This window comes from Podarcis raffonei, chromosome 9, assembly GCF_027172205.1.
Source record: "Podarcis raffonei isolate rPodRaf1 chromosome 9, rPodRaf1.pri, whole genome shotgun sequence".
In the NCBI taxonomy this organism is placed as follows: domain Eukaryota; kingdom Metazoa; phylum Chordata; class Lepidosauria; order Squamata; family Lacertidae; genus Podarcis; species Podarcis raffonei.
In genome coordinates, this window is record NC_070610.1 from 18,166,280 (window position 1) to 18,180,536 (window position 14,257).

Genomic DNA, 14,257 nt, shown 5'->3' on the forward strand with positions numbered 1-14,257 from the left:
GCAACATTTCAAAGAGCTTTTCCCTCCTAATTCTTTAAATCTCAACCTCCAAAAACTCTGTAGCTTCTGACCTATAAACTAGTGGATATCAGTGGGATATCCCATTAGTGGGACACCCCCTTTGGCGACCGTTACAGGATTTTCAAAGCAAAAGAAGTGGGAACTTTTGCAATGATACATTTTTTAAAGTCCGTTTCAACAGCTGGAACCAAGTCATCCTATCCTGAGTAAAGGTTTGAATTTACACGCTTGTACAGAACCACGAATGACCCCCTCACTGTATTGCTAGAAGTTATATTATTAAAAGTGCTTTTAATATTTATCTCGCACATAAAAATCTTGTAAACCACAGAGTGTGGGTTTACTTCAAGGGGGGGGGAGAGACAGCATCTACAAACCTAGCTTAAATATTTGCCTGCTTTTCCAAATTTCCCTGCATTTGTTGGCTGCCTCAAGTAACAACGTTGTTGAAGTGTGCAGTTCTGCTAGCTATGGTTTCCTTCATCTCTCCACATCTCTGCTCCCACCAAACGAAGCACAACCACCGCACATCTTAGACCGCAAAATGCATGTCTTAATTTTCAGATATACTGAGGGTCCCAATTTTTTAATATTTCACTTCTTTTTTGTTTCAGTGCTCTGTGGACCAAAAGTCGGTTACCGAAGAACTCCACCTGAGGGAATAACATCAGTAATGAAGTCCTTTCTCCCAGCCACCCTCCTTTTAGGCTGTTCCTCCCCTATTAATCAAAGTGTGACTTTCATCTCACAATCATAGTTTATAACATTCACATTTCTATCACACACAGAACTTATCACATTTTCCATTCAAATTCAAAAAGCACTCCTCTACAAAAACAACTTGCCTTCTCTGCTTCAGCCAATATCATTCCTTTCCCTTTTTATTTTGGTAGCAGTAACAAATCCCACTTAAAATATAAAATATGCAATATTCACTTTATATTTGCAGATTTCTTTATGCCATATGGCAATATGGGATAACATTACCTTTTGGATTTGGATTTGGATTTGATATCCCACTTTATCACTACCCGAAGGAGTCTCAAAGCGGCTAACATTCTCCTTTCCCTTCCCTTCCTCCCCCACAACAAACTCTGTGAGGTGAGTGAGGCTGAGAGACTTCAGAGAAGTGTGACTGGCCTAAGGTCACCCAGCAGCTGCATGTGGAGGAGCGAGGAAGCGAACCCGGTTCCCCAGATTACGAGTCCACCGCCCTTAACCACTACACCACACTGGCTCACCACTTTTGCAATCGCATCTTCTGAAAAATGGATAGAACTTTCCCCCGCAAAGAAGCAACAAAGTTGTACTGACCTGTCCCAAATATTTGGGTTACTGCCTTCCATTGCAATCCTCCAGCTGCCATTAATTATTATTATTATTATTATTATTATTATTATTATTATTATTATTTATACCCCCCCCATCTGGCTGGGTTTCCCCAGCCACTCTGGGCAGCTCCCAACAGAATTAAAATCACAATTAAACATCAAACATTGAAAACTTCCCTAAACATTAAACCTGGAAGATCACAGAAAGAGGTTCACAGAATTAACAGGGAGATCTCTAGGGAAGCAGAGCAGCAAGGAAGAAACAAATGAACATATAGATATAACACTTTTCTGTATAACCCACAAGCCTACAGCCAAATGCCAAGTCAAGTATCTTCCTACAAGGAAGGAAAGTTATAATGCTCAGTGCTTCATTAAACACAAAACTCATCTCAAAGTACACAGGACTGGGTTGCACAAAGTACAGAGAGGTCGAGAACAATTAACAGGGACATGTTTCCCTTGTCTCTCTCTCGACAGAGGTCATCCTAAAGAGCGACCAGAGCAGTTTCTGTGCCAAAACCAGACCTAAACCCCGATTGAAATGGATCCAGAAAAATCAGTTTCTTCCCAAAGCGCCTGGATCTGGTCTGCTACCACTTGCTCCAGAACCTTTCCCAGGAAAGGGAGATTAGCAACTGGCCAGTAGTTAGATAAGTTTTCTGAATCCAGGGAAGGTTTCTTAAGGAGTGGTTTTATCACTGCCTCCTTCAAACAGGCAGGGACCACCCCCTCTTGTAAACAGGCATTGATCACCTCTCTGGCCCAGCCCACTGTTCCCTCCCTACTGGATTTTATCAGCCAAAGGGGGCAAGGGTCTAGAGCGCAAGTGGTTACCCTGACTGATCTGAGTATCTTGCCCTCAAGCCTTACCAACTCATCCAACACAACAGGACTAGACTGTGCTCTGGACACAACATGAGATTCATCTGCTATAACAGCAGGGTCAAGGTCTTGGTGGATGCAAGCAATTTTATCCTCAAAATGCTTTGCAAACAAGTCACAGCAAGCTACCGTTGGTTCTATCACCTCCTTTGGGCCAGCCTGTAAAAGGCCCCTTATAATACAGTGGTACCTCTGGTTAAGTACTTAATTCGTTCCGGAGGTCCGTACTTAACCTGAAGCTGTTCTTAACCTGAAGCACCACTTTAGCTAATGGGGCCTCCTGCTGCCGCCACGCTGCCAGAGCACGATTTCTGTTCTCATCCTGAAGCAAAGTTCTTAACCTGAAGCATTATTTCTGGGTTAGCGGAGTCTGTAACCTGAAGCATATGTAACCTGAAGCGTATGTAACCTGAGGTACCACTGTAATAATAATAATAATAATTTATTATTTATACCCCGCCCATCCGGCTGAGTTTCTCCAGCCACTCTGGGCAGCTTCCAATCAAGTGTTAAAAACAATACAGCATTAAATATTAAAAACATCCCTAAACAGGGCTGCCTTCAGATGTCTTTTAAAGAGAAGATAGCTGCTTATTTCCTTCACATCTGAAGGGAGGGCATTCCACAGGGCGGGCACCACTACCGAGAAGGCCCTCTGTCTGGTTCCCTGTAACCTCACTTCTCGCAATGAGGGAACCGCCAGAAGGCCCTCAGTGCTGGATCTCAGTGTCCGGGCTGAACGATGGGGGTGGAGACGCTCCTTCAGGTATACAGGAAGGATACAACCCAGAAAAGCTCTGCCGGACGACATAATGAGGATGCCTTTTTTGCTGCCTTCATTGCCACTAGGTAGGCTCGATAATGAGTCCTTACCAGTGTTTGGTTGCATTCATTCAGATCTTTCCTCCACTTGCGTTCAAGCCGTCTCCCAGCTTACTTCCTCGCCCTAAGCTCTGGAGTATACCAGGGAGCCAATCGGGCTCCACAAAGTAGGAGAGGGCGCTCAGGGGCGATTGTGTCAATAGCCCAGGCCATTTGGGTGTTTCAGAGGTCAGCCAGGGCTTCGACAGGAGCACTGGTCATATCAGCTGGGAGGGGAAACCCAGAGCCATTTGGAAACCCACTGGATCCATCAGACTCCGAGGCCAGTGTGGTGTAGTGGTTAAGAGCAGTAGACTCGTAATCTGGTGAACCAGGTTCGCGTCTCCGCTCCTCCACATGCAGCTGCTGGGTGACCTTGGGCTAGTCACACTTCTTTGAAGTCTCTCAGCCTCACTCACCTCACAGAGTGTTTGTTGTGGGGGAGGAAGGGAAAGGAGAATGTTAGCTGCTTTGAGACTCCTTAGGGTAGTGATAAAGCGGGATATCAAATCCAAACTCTTCTTCTTCTTCCTAATAGGTCCTCTGCCTCTGTGGAGGGGGAAAGGTACTGACATCCTAAATCTCAACAGGAAGTAAGCTGACCATGACAAGGGACTGATGTCAATGCCCCCACCTTCAAATCGCCCTCTAAATAAAGTACATAGGATTGGGTTGTAGGTGTGTTTGTTCCAAAATGCTTCATGATGACCAACCCTAATCCAGCAACGGTAAAGGTAAAGGTAAAGGTACCCCTGATCGTTAGGTCCAGATGCGGACGACTCTGGGGTTGCACGCTCATCTCATTCTATAGGCCGAGGGAGCCGGCGTTTGTCCACAGACAGCTTCCGGGTCATGTGGCCAGCATGACTAAGCTGCTTCTGGCGAACCAGAGCAGCACACGGAAACGCCGTTTACCTTCCTGCCGGAGCGGTCCCTATTTATCTACTTGCATTTTGACATGCTTTCGAACTGCTAGGTGGGCAGGAGCTGGGACCGAGCAACGGGAGCTCACCCCGTCGCGGGGATTCAAACCGCCGACCTTCTGATCAGCAAGACCTAGGCTCAGTGGTTTAACCCACAGTGCCACCCGCGTCCCTCAATCCAGCAATGGAACCCATGACTAATTCCAACTCAGAGTGAAATGCCTACCTCAGTCACTGGTTTCACTGGGATTTATTTAGCGGCATTGCTGCCAATCAGTTTAGAACAGGATTCAGTTCCCTCAAGCCCTGCCAAGCTGTCACATATTCTGAAAAGGAAGAACGCTTGCAAACGCCAAACCAGTTATTGATTTGTAGTAGCTGTGAATGTAGCTGGTTTTTTTAATCTGGCTTGATATGTTTTTGTCTTAGTCTTCTCTAAGTTGGTTGTTCTAAAGTTGGGCTGTCCAGCTCCGCTTAACAATGGTTAATTGTGTGACCAGTATACAGATAAGCCTTCGTTTCCAACTTGGAAGAAAGGCACGAGGGAGGGGGAGGGAAGAGGTGTAGCGCTGTAGCTCAACCTATCTTTGCATAGATTAAATTTTAAATGGCAGTGCAAATTTAACTTGAAGAGATAATTATAATATTTCATCTTTTTTCATCTCAGGTTATGTAAATGAAACTTTAAACTTTTCATGGTTTAATGAATTTTTCACAAAGCTTGATTTTAAACTGTCAGTCATATCATAGGAGAACTCTGCAAGGAAAAGAATGAGGAAACAAGTCGAAAATAATATTCCGAGGTATTCCTACACACCGGATAGAAGCAGACCGCTGCGAGTTCATCAAAAGGAAAGCAAAAACATACGGGTGGTGATGTTGTTGCTGTTTTATTCTTTAATTGGTCTACCTTGTGAATGAATTCAGCCATCTGGTATTCAGACTGTTTTCCAGGACCTTACTCCATTGATCAGACACTCATTTGTTTAAACCAGTTATTCCCAAACTGTTTGCTGTGAGAATGATTAATTAAAGGCTCTTGTGAGCCCCCGGTGCTCATCGACAGAGGAGTCTGCCCATGTTGCTCCCTCCTGATTTGGCCTGGTCTCCTCTCGATCAGCTTCTGCTGTGAAGTTGATAAATCTGCTGCATCTCTTCACTGCAGGCAATTGGCTCATCCAGTCACTCTCTGTGCAGAAATACAGCTCAGAAGTATCTCCCACTATGTTCAGTTTTAAGTGTGTGCAGGATTGCAGCCCAAGTTGCTCTTTGGGACTGGCCGCCTTTAAAATCCAGTGCTACACTTGGTGACACAAACAGGCAGCTATCTTCTAAACATATCCTAAAATATCCTAGATACTTTCTCTCCTTATGCAAGCTCTCATGCCAGCTGCATCCTTCAAAGCCTGCCCTGCTGTGTATTCCAACAGTGTGTCGTGTGTGTGTGCCTCTGTAAAAAAAATATATTAAATTTCTGTTTTACATTTTAGAAAATTCACTTAAACAACCTTAAAATATCAGTGACTTCCCTTCCTCTCTTTCCATGGTTCATTTTGCACAACCCAAATCCCTGCGTATTTTATATAAACTAAAGCATTCAGTATTTCATTATTCCATCCATCAAAACTTATTTACACTGTTGAATTTATCTTCAGGCTGCCCATGTTTTCAAATATACACATATATTCAATAAACATTTTCCAGTCTTCTTTAAACCTATGTTCTTCTTCTTCTCTTATTCAATATGTTAAGTCTGCAAGTTGTGCATATTCCATCAGCTTAAGTTGCCAATCTTCTTTAGTTAGAGCTTCACTCGTTTTCCATTTTGGGGCTAACAAAACACAAACCTCAGTGTGTTCTTTTGGGAACTGTAGTCACTGGAAACAGATGCTCCAAAGGAATTAGCCTGAGGCTGTGAAGCATTTTTCTTCCTGAAATCCAGGGCTCCACTTTATTAGAAATTGTTGCAAGATACAACTTTTGCACTTGATTCAGGTACTATATTATTCCATAGGCACTTTGGTGTCATCATTTTGTTTTAGTTTTTCTTTGTTTTAATGGTTTTTGTTTAAATTGAATATTTATTCATCCATTCATTTATTTTATTTCATAAAATGTATGTACTGCTTGATTGTAGAAAAACAAAACAAAGTGAAACCTCAAAGTGGTTTACAAAAAGATAAAACAATGAAATTTAAAGCATACAAAAGTTAAAACACTAAAACCGATTAAAATCACCTCAACTTTAAATAGTTGTCAATGTGTGTGCACTGGTCTGAGTGGTGGAAAAGGTTTGCGAAGGTATTTTAAACAATTAAAAGTAAACCCTTTGAGGTATTAGATTTGAAAATGCCTCCAATTTTAATTTTTAAAAGCATGCCATGCCTATCAAAAATTTGGAAAATACTGATTTAAAATTAATGTGAACCAATAATAAATGGGGCAACTTTTGCTTGCACATTCCTGCATCTAGGTCTAACCATGGACAACACCAAGTTATTCTGGAGCATTAGAAATATAATTCCTGAGAAGGGCTGAGGGAGAACTTCGATTAACTTCATATTTAAAGGTGAATTCATCTAATCCAGTTTCAAAAACAATAGGCAAATCAAAATACAGTTATTCACTGAAATATCACTAATATATGCACACTTTTCACTAGTATATTCATGTTTGAACATGCTAATTGTCTGGAAAATTGAAAAATTCAGGGGAGTGCATACAATGGGTAAAATTTCATTATGGGAGGGGAAATTGCATGCAAAAATGGCGTACTAGCCACAGATGCATATAAAAATGTACATCTAAAATGTTGATGAATTTTCAAGAGGATTTTTACACACACGCACACACACACACACACACCAGGGCCTTCTCAGTGATGGCCCCCACCAGAAATCTGTTTGGTCTCCTCCCTTTCAGCCATTAAGTAGATGCTAAAAACTTTTTTTTTATAAAAACTGCTGAGGTTTTTTTATTGCTATATCATTTTCTCTGCTGCTCCTTTAATTCAGTTGTTGTACTCATTTTATGTTGTTGTTGTTTTAATTAAAAGCTTCCTTGTAATGGTTTGCATGAAAAGGCAGGGTTAAAACAAAGAAAGTGAATCCTATTCCACCCAGCCTGTTTTCATAGAATCATAGAATCATAGAGTTGGAAGAGACCACAAGGGCCATCGAGTCCAACCCCCTGCCAAGCAGGAAACACAATCAGAGCACTCCTGACATATGGTTGTCAAGCCTCTGCTTAAAGACCTCCAAAGATGGAGACTCCACCACACTCCTTGGCAGCAAATTCCACTGTCGAACAGCTCTTACTGTCATGAAGTTCTTCCTAATGTTTAGGTGGAATCTTCTTTCTTGTAGTTTGGATCCATTGCTCCGTGTCCGCTTCCCTGGAGCAGCAGAAAACAACCTTTCTCCCTCCTCTATGTGACATCCTTTTATATAATTGAACATGGCTATCATATCACCCCTTAACCTCCTCTTCTCCAGGCTAAACATCCCCAGCTCCCTTAGCCATTCCTCATAAGGCATTGTTTCCAGGCCTTTGACCATTTTGGTTGCCCTCCTCTGGACACATTCCAGTTTGTCAGTGTCCTTCTTGAACTGTGGTGCCCAGAACTGGACACAGTACTCCAGGTGAGGTCTGACCAGAGCAGAATACAGTGGCACTATTACTTCCCTTGATCTAGATGCTATACTCCTATTGATGCAGCCCAGAATTGCATTGGCTTTTTTAGCTGCCACGTCACACTGTTGGCTCATGTCAAGTTTGTGGTCAACCAAGACTCCTAGATCCTTTTCACATGTACTGCTCTCAAGCCAGGTGTCACCCATCTTGTATTTGTGCCTCTCATTTTTTTTGCCCAAGTGCAATACTTTACATTTCTCCCTGTTAAAATTCATCTTGTTTGTTTTGGCCCAGTTCTCTAATCTGTCAAGGTCATTTTGAAGTGTGATCCTGTCCTCTGGGGTGTTAGCCACCCCTCCCAGTTTGGTGTCATCTGCAAATTTGATCAGGATGCCCTTGAGTCCATCATCCAAGTCGTTGATAAAGATGTTGAATAAGACCGGGCCCAAGACAGAACCCTGTGGCACCCCACTAGTCACTCTTCTCCAGGATGAAGAGGAGCCATTGATGAGCACCCTTTGGGTTCGGTCAGTCAGCCAGTTACAAATCCACTGAGTGGTAGCATAGTCAAGACCGCATTTTACCAGCTTCTTTACAAGAATATCATGGGGCACCTTGTCAAATGCCTTGCTGAAATCAAGGTAGGCTACATCCACTGCATTCCCTTCATCTACCAGGCTTGTAATTCTGTCAAAAAACGAGATCAGGTTAGTCTGACATGACTTATTTTTCAGAAATCCATGCTGACTATTGGTGATCACAGCATTCCTTTCTAGGTGCTCACAGACTGTTTGCTTAATGATCTGCTCCAGAATCTTCCCTGGTATTGATGTCAGACTGACTGGGCGGTAATTATTTGGGTCCTCTCTTTCCCCCTTTTTGAAAATAGGGACAACATTTGCCCTCCTCCAGTCTGCCGGGACTTCGCCTGTTTTCCAGGAATTCTCAAAGATGACTGCCAGTGGTTCTGAAATCACATCTGCCAGTTCTTTTAATACTCTTGGATGCAGTTTATCTGGCCCTGGAGACTTGAATACATCTAGACTAGCCAAGTATTCTTGTACTATCTCCTTAGTTATTCTGGGCTGTGTTTCCTCTGCTGAATCATTTGCTCCAAATTCTTCAGGTCGGGCATTGTTTTCTTTATCAGAGAAGACTGAGGCAAAGAAGGCATTGAGGAGTTCAGCCCTTTCTGTGTCCCCTGTTTGCATTTCACCATCTTCTCCTCTGAGTGACCCCACTGTTTCTTTGTTCTTCCTTTTGCTACGAACATACCCATAAAAGCCTTTTTTGTTGCTTTTAACCTCTCTAGCAAGCCTGAGTTCATTCTGTGCTTTAGCTTTTGTCTGCATGCATGATTCCCAAGCCCTATGGGTTTATGACGCACTTACTGATAATTATTAAAAAGTTGATGTCGGAAGCACCTCTTGGTTTTTTAAAAAAAAGCATTTCCCCCTCGTCATTGGTTTGTTTTTAGCCAGGAGTTTGCAAAACTACTTTGCAACAAACTGAAGTGTTTCTGCTTACAAAGACTGAAGGGTGAAGCTTGTAAGGAGATAGAATATTTTAAAAAATGCTGACTTCCTACTATAACAAGGTGGAAGAATGTATGAAATCAGAAAAGCTTGGCCACATTAGTCATATCCTAAAATATTCAGAACCTTAGAAGCAGAGGGGGGCGCAAGAATGGGGGAAGCAGGCAATAGCGTCTAGTTAAAAGGTTGCTTTTCTCTTGAGAACCAATCTACCTTTCCCCCCTTTCTGCTCCTTCTCCAGAAGCGCTGAATGGTAATTCCACTGACAGAAAGCATTTTTAGTTATTTGTTCGCCCACGATAGAACAAACTAGCCTCTCCCACTTGGGGGAAGCTCAGAATTGAAAACGTCCAAAAATTGCTCGGGCAGGTCAATCAAGGTTAGCTTTCACATCTGACTGTTCATGCTAAATAAAACACTTAAGACGCAGAAAAGACCCCGAGTTCCTTTGGATTATGTCAAACAGGAACTATGAATCAATAACCTTGTGAGCTAAGTACAGCACTCCTACGAAGGAAGGAAAGTGAAAGGCAAAACTATGGAAAGTTATTTTAAAAGATGCCATTAAATGCAGCATCTGAAACACATAGGCTGCAGAGGTCCTGACTGTGTAGGGTAAAGTGTGTTCTCCCTCATGGAGAGCATGGGTTGCGGTTGGGGATGACAAGACACCTCACTGTTGCTGGGCAAAAGAGTTTGGCCGTCTTTAAGCAGGGACGGGCTGTTACTGGGGAGATTTATATGTTGCCATTTATTGATTGGCAGCCCTATTTGTTAAATACATTGCACGCAGTGTCAAACTTCCTCTTTTCGCTGCTTACTTCGGATCACCCGCCCTCCCTTCCCTAATTTTAGGCTGTTTGCTTGACCTTGCTATGCCTGTCATGGGGTTGTCTGCTCTTGGGGCAGGGGCCCAGTAGGAATTTTGTCCATTTGGCTGATTAGTGTGTGCCATTTGGTTTTTGCCTACTGCGTAGCAAATCATCACAACTTGTAAGGTTGCGGTTAGGCATTGGTCTTGAAATTGGTTGGTGGAGGGGTATGGCTTTGGCTGTGCCTGCCCCTCCAAAATGCTGCTGCTGCTGCTGCAAGGGTTTTCCGTTAAAGGAACCCAGGGGCTCCCCATGCTTTCGTCTGAAACCCCCTGGCAAGGGGCTAGGGCCACGCAAGCCCCTAGGAGCATTCTGGGGAGAGGTGAGGCATGGTTCCCAGTCCCGTCTCTCTCCCCAGGTGACTTACCCTTTCTGACTTCGCGGGGGGTGCGAATGTCAGAGCTGTCCCCGTGCAGGGTCAGTTAGTGCTACCAATTCCTAAGCAACCACTCACATCGCTGTAATTTGAATAAAGTTGTGGCCAAAATTATGCCAAAAACCTTAAACAAAAACTAAGTGTCAATTGTGTTTCTCTTTGGGGGGTGTCTTGGGGACCTCGACGCGCAACAATGGGACATTAGCTCCGCCGAAGGCATGATGGATAACAGCAACAATTGGGAAAAGATAGACATAACATTTTACAAGGACATGAAGAAACATCATGGGCAGAATAATGGCCACACACAAGAAAGAATAAGGATATAGTTTGAGTGCCTCACTTGTAGTTTTTCTAATCATTTAATGTGTCAATACGAATGGAAGTTGTTAATATTGCAATTGTTGTATAAGGGATTGTTACCTTGACTGGAGTGTACTTGAAATTAGTAAGATTTTGGAACGCAGAAATAAATAAAATCTTAAAACCATCAATTCTAGCATGCGAAGGGGCCACTTAATTGTATAATTTGGTATCTGAATGACTGGTATTAGTAATGGTATTATAATCTGGCATTGTTATAATGAGGCTATTAAAGGTAAAGGGACCCCTGACCATTAGGTCCAGTCGTGACCGACTCTGGGGTTGCGGTGCTCATCTCGCTTTATTGGCCGAGGGAGCTGGCGTACAGCTTCCGGGTCATGTGGCCAGCATGACTAAGCCGCTTCTGACAAACCAGAGCAGCGCACGGAAACACCGTTTACCTTCCCGCCAGAGCGGTCCCTATTTATCTACTTGCACTTTGACGTGCTTTTGAACTGCTAGGTTGGCAGGAGCAGGGACTGAGCAATGGGAGCTCACCCTGTCGCAGGGATTCGAACCGCCAACCTTCTGATCGGCAAGTCCTAGGCTCTGTGGTTTAACCCACAGCGCCACCTGCGTCCCAATGAGGCTATTATTGGACTGTAATTCAAAACTAATAAAAATTATTATCTAAAAAACAGACTGTGTGGGGCATGTTTGCTCATGGGAGAAGCCACACTATTGCAGAGAATCAGGTAATCCAGGGATGTCCAACAGGTTGATTGCGATCTGCTGGTAGATCCCTGGGATGTTTTGGTAGATCATGGTCGATCGCTGGATCCCTTTCCTTAGCGTTGGTAAAATAGAATCTGGCCCCACCCCCTCACCCCACCCTCCATTGTTGCATGATCTGCATAACGGAAGATGGAGTTTACTCAGTGAGGCTGTTTGTTTCTCCAGCTATCTGTGGGTGAGTGGCTGTTACCTTGAAAATTCAAAAGTCGGGTCTTTACTCAACAACTTTGACGCCCCAAAAGGGGGTAGATCACTGTCAGTTTTTAGTTCTGTGAGTAGATCACAGTCTCTTGGGAGTTGGCCACCCCTGATGTCAAGTATTAGAAAGGTGGAACACCCTGGTTTGGAGAATCAGAGTCAAGATCACAGTTTAGTTTGAATGGTCCACCTGCCCCAATTCTGCTCACAAACACATACACAATAGCTCATCTCTCTCAGAGGTAAGAGCTAACCTTGTGTTGGGGATGGACAAGCAATGGCAGTTGGTTTGGCCCCTGGAGGTCCATCCAACTTCTCACTCCTTCCTCCCAATCTTCTTCTGAAAGTTAAAGGGGATGCAATAGTTCTTTCTACTTGGAATCATGATAGTTAACTGAAGTGGCAGTGTCTTGCCCAATGCAAGGTGGTTCTTTCTTAAAATGAGATTCAGAAGTAATACAAAACACAAGCAAGTGAGAAGGTTGAAGATTTTATTCTAAACAGCAAGCAATATATACATACCAAGCAAGCACCTCAATCTGCCACTCAAAAAGTGGCGAAGTGACTCCCCCAGGTAGCCTCAGTTTGCATGGCCCTGTGGCCGATGAGTCCAGGCACGAGTGTGGCGTTTGCCCTCCTATGTGTGTGACATCATACTGGGTTCATAGGGAAAGGGTTAACTAATTGTAAAATGACTAACCAATGGGAACCCAAGGGGTGGAGTTAACTGTGTATAAGATTTAAGCACAGAGAGAATTTGTTAGGAGGAGTTAGAGTGGTTGAGAAGACAGTCTGGAGTTAGATGAAAGAGGGAAGATAAGTCTGCGGGTTGGGCTAGTCTGGTGTGAGAGAGTGAGAGAATTTGTTAAGAGGAGTCAGTCAAACATTTGAGATAATCAGTCAGAATGTATTAGGAAGGTATGATGTATGGAAGCAAGACCTGGACTATAAAGAAGGCTGATCGCCAAAGAATTGATGCTTTTGAATTATGGTGCTGGAGGAGACTCTTAAGAGTCCCATAGACTGCAAGAAGATCAAACCTATCCATTCTTAAGGAAATCAGCCCTGAGTGCTCACTGGAAGGACAGATCCTGAAGCTGAGGCTCCAATACTTTGGCCACCTCATGAGAAGAGAAGACTCACTGGAAAAGACCCTGATGTTGGGAAAGATGGAAGGCACAAGGAGAAGGGGACGACAGAGGACGAGATGGTTGGATAGTGTTCTCAAAGCTACCAGCATGAGTTTGACCAAACTGCAGGAGGCAGTGGAAGACAGGAGTGCCTAGTGTGCTCTGGTCCATGGAGTCACGAAGAGCAGGACATGACTAAATGACTAAACAACAACAACAAGGATGGTAAAGAAACTAATGTTGTAAAATAAACTTGGTTTTTTTGGTTCACTTTTAACAACTGACTGGACTCAGTGTTTTACCAGAGAGTAACTGGTTGGTGGCAGTGGGGAAGCAATCACAGTGGTGGCACAGGGATCAATAGATCGTTAAACATCCAGGGACCCTGTGTGATCGCTACAATGAGCTTCTCAAAAGCTCACACAACCATCCAATTTATAGATAGCTAGATAGCTAGCCTGTGTGGCTTGCCTGACTGGCTACGTGCAGATCATTCATTACTGGCTACGTGCAGATTATTCATTAGCCACCCCCTCCCAATGCCTCACTTTCTCAAAACAACGTCCAACATCCAAGAAGGTACTCATCACTTCCATGTACTCATTAGGACATTAAACGCTGCTGTTCTCATGCCATCAAAGAACTTAACAAGAGACAGGGAAGAGGGAGGAACAGAGGCAGGAAGAGGGTAACCATGTCAGATCACTAACTCCTCAATATACAATTTATCTTCCGGATAGATTGCCCATACAGGCAGTGGCCCAGAAAACATTGGGAATGAGTTTCAGGTTTGTTTGTTTTTTGGTTTTGGTTTTTTGGTGTGAGTGTTTTTGGCACACCACTTGACCAGGCAAACACAGAAGCTACTGGAAGTGGATAATTGCCTCCTGCTATCCAAGATCACAAAAAGGAACGTGGGTGGTGCTGTGGTCTAAACCACTGAGCCTCTTGGGCTTGCCGATCAGAAGGTCGACAGTTCAAATCCCCGTGACAGGAACAGCAGCAAGAGTTCTTTTAGCAAAGTATTGGAAGACACAAGAACTACCCACGCTGGAAGAATGGCAGACGAAGGTGATAGAATACATGGGACTGGCTGAGATGACTGGCAGAATCCGTGACCAAGGAAAAGAGACGGTGGAAGAAGATTGGAAGAAATACAAAGTTTATCTTAAGAACTGTTATAAAATTAATGAGTGCTAAAATGTCATGGGTAATGTAAAACAGAATTGCAGCGGTAAATGATTGGGTAAGAGAAGAAGGATTAAAGAAAGTGAATGTTAACTGAAATGAGGGGTTGCTGAAGAAAATTTTAGAATAGGGATGCAGAAAAGGGAGGCATGGGGAAGTCGGTGAAATAAGGTTTATGAAAAAGAGGTTATGAAATTATACATGTT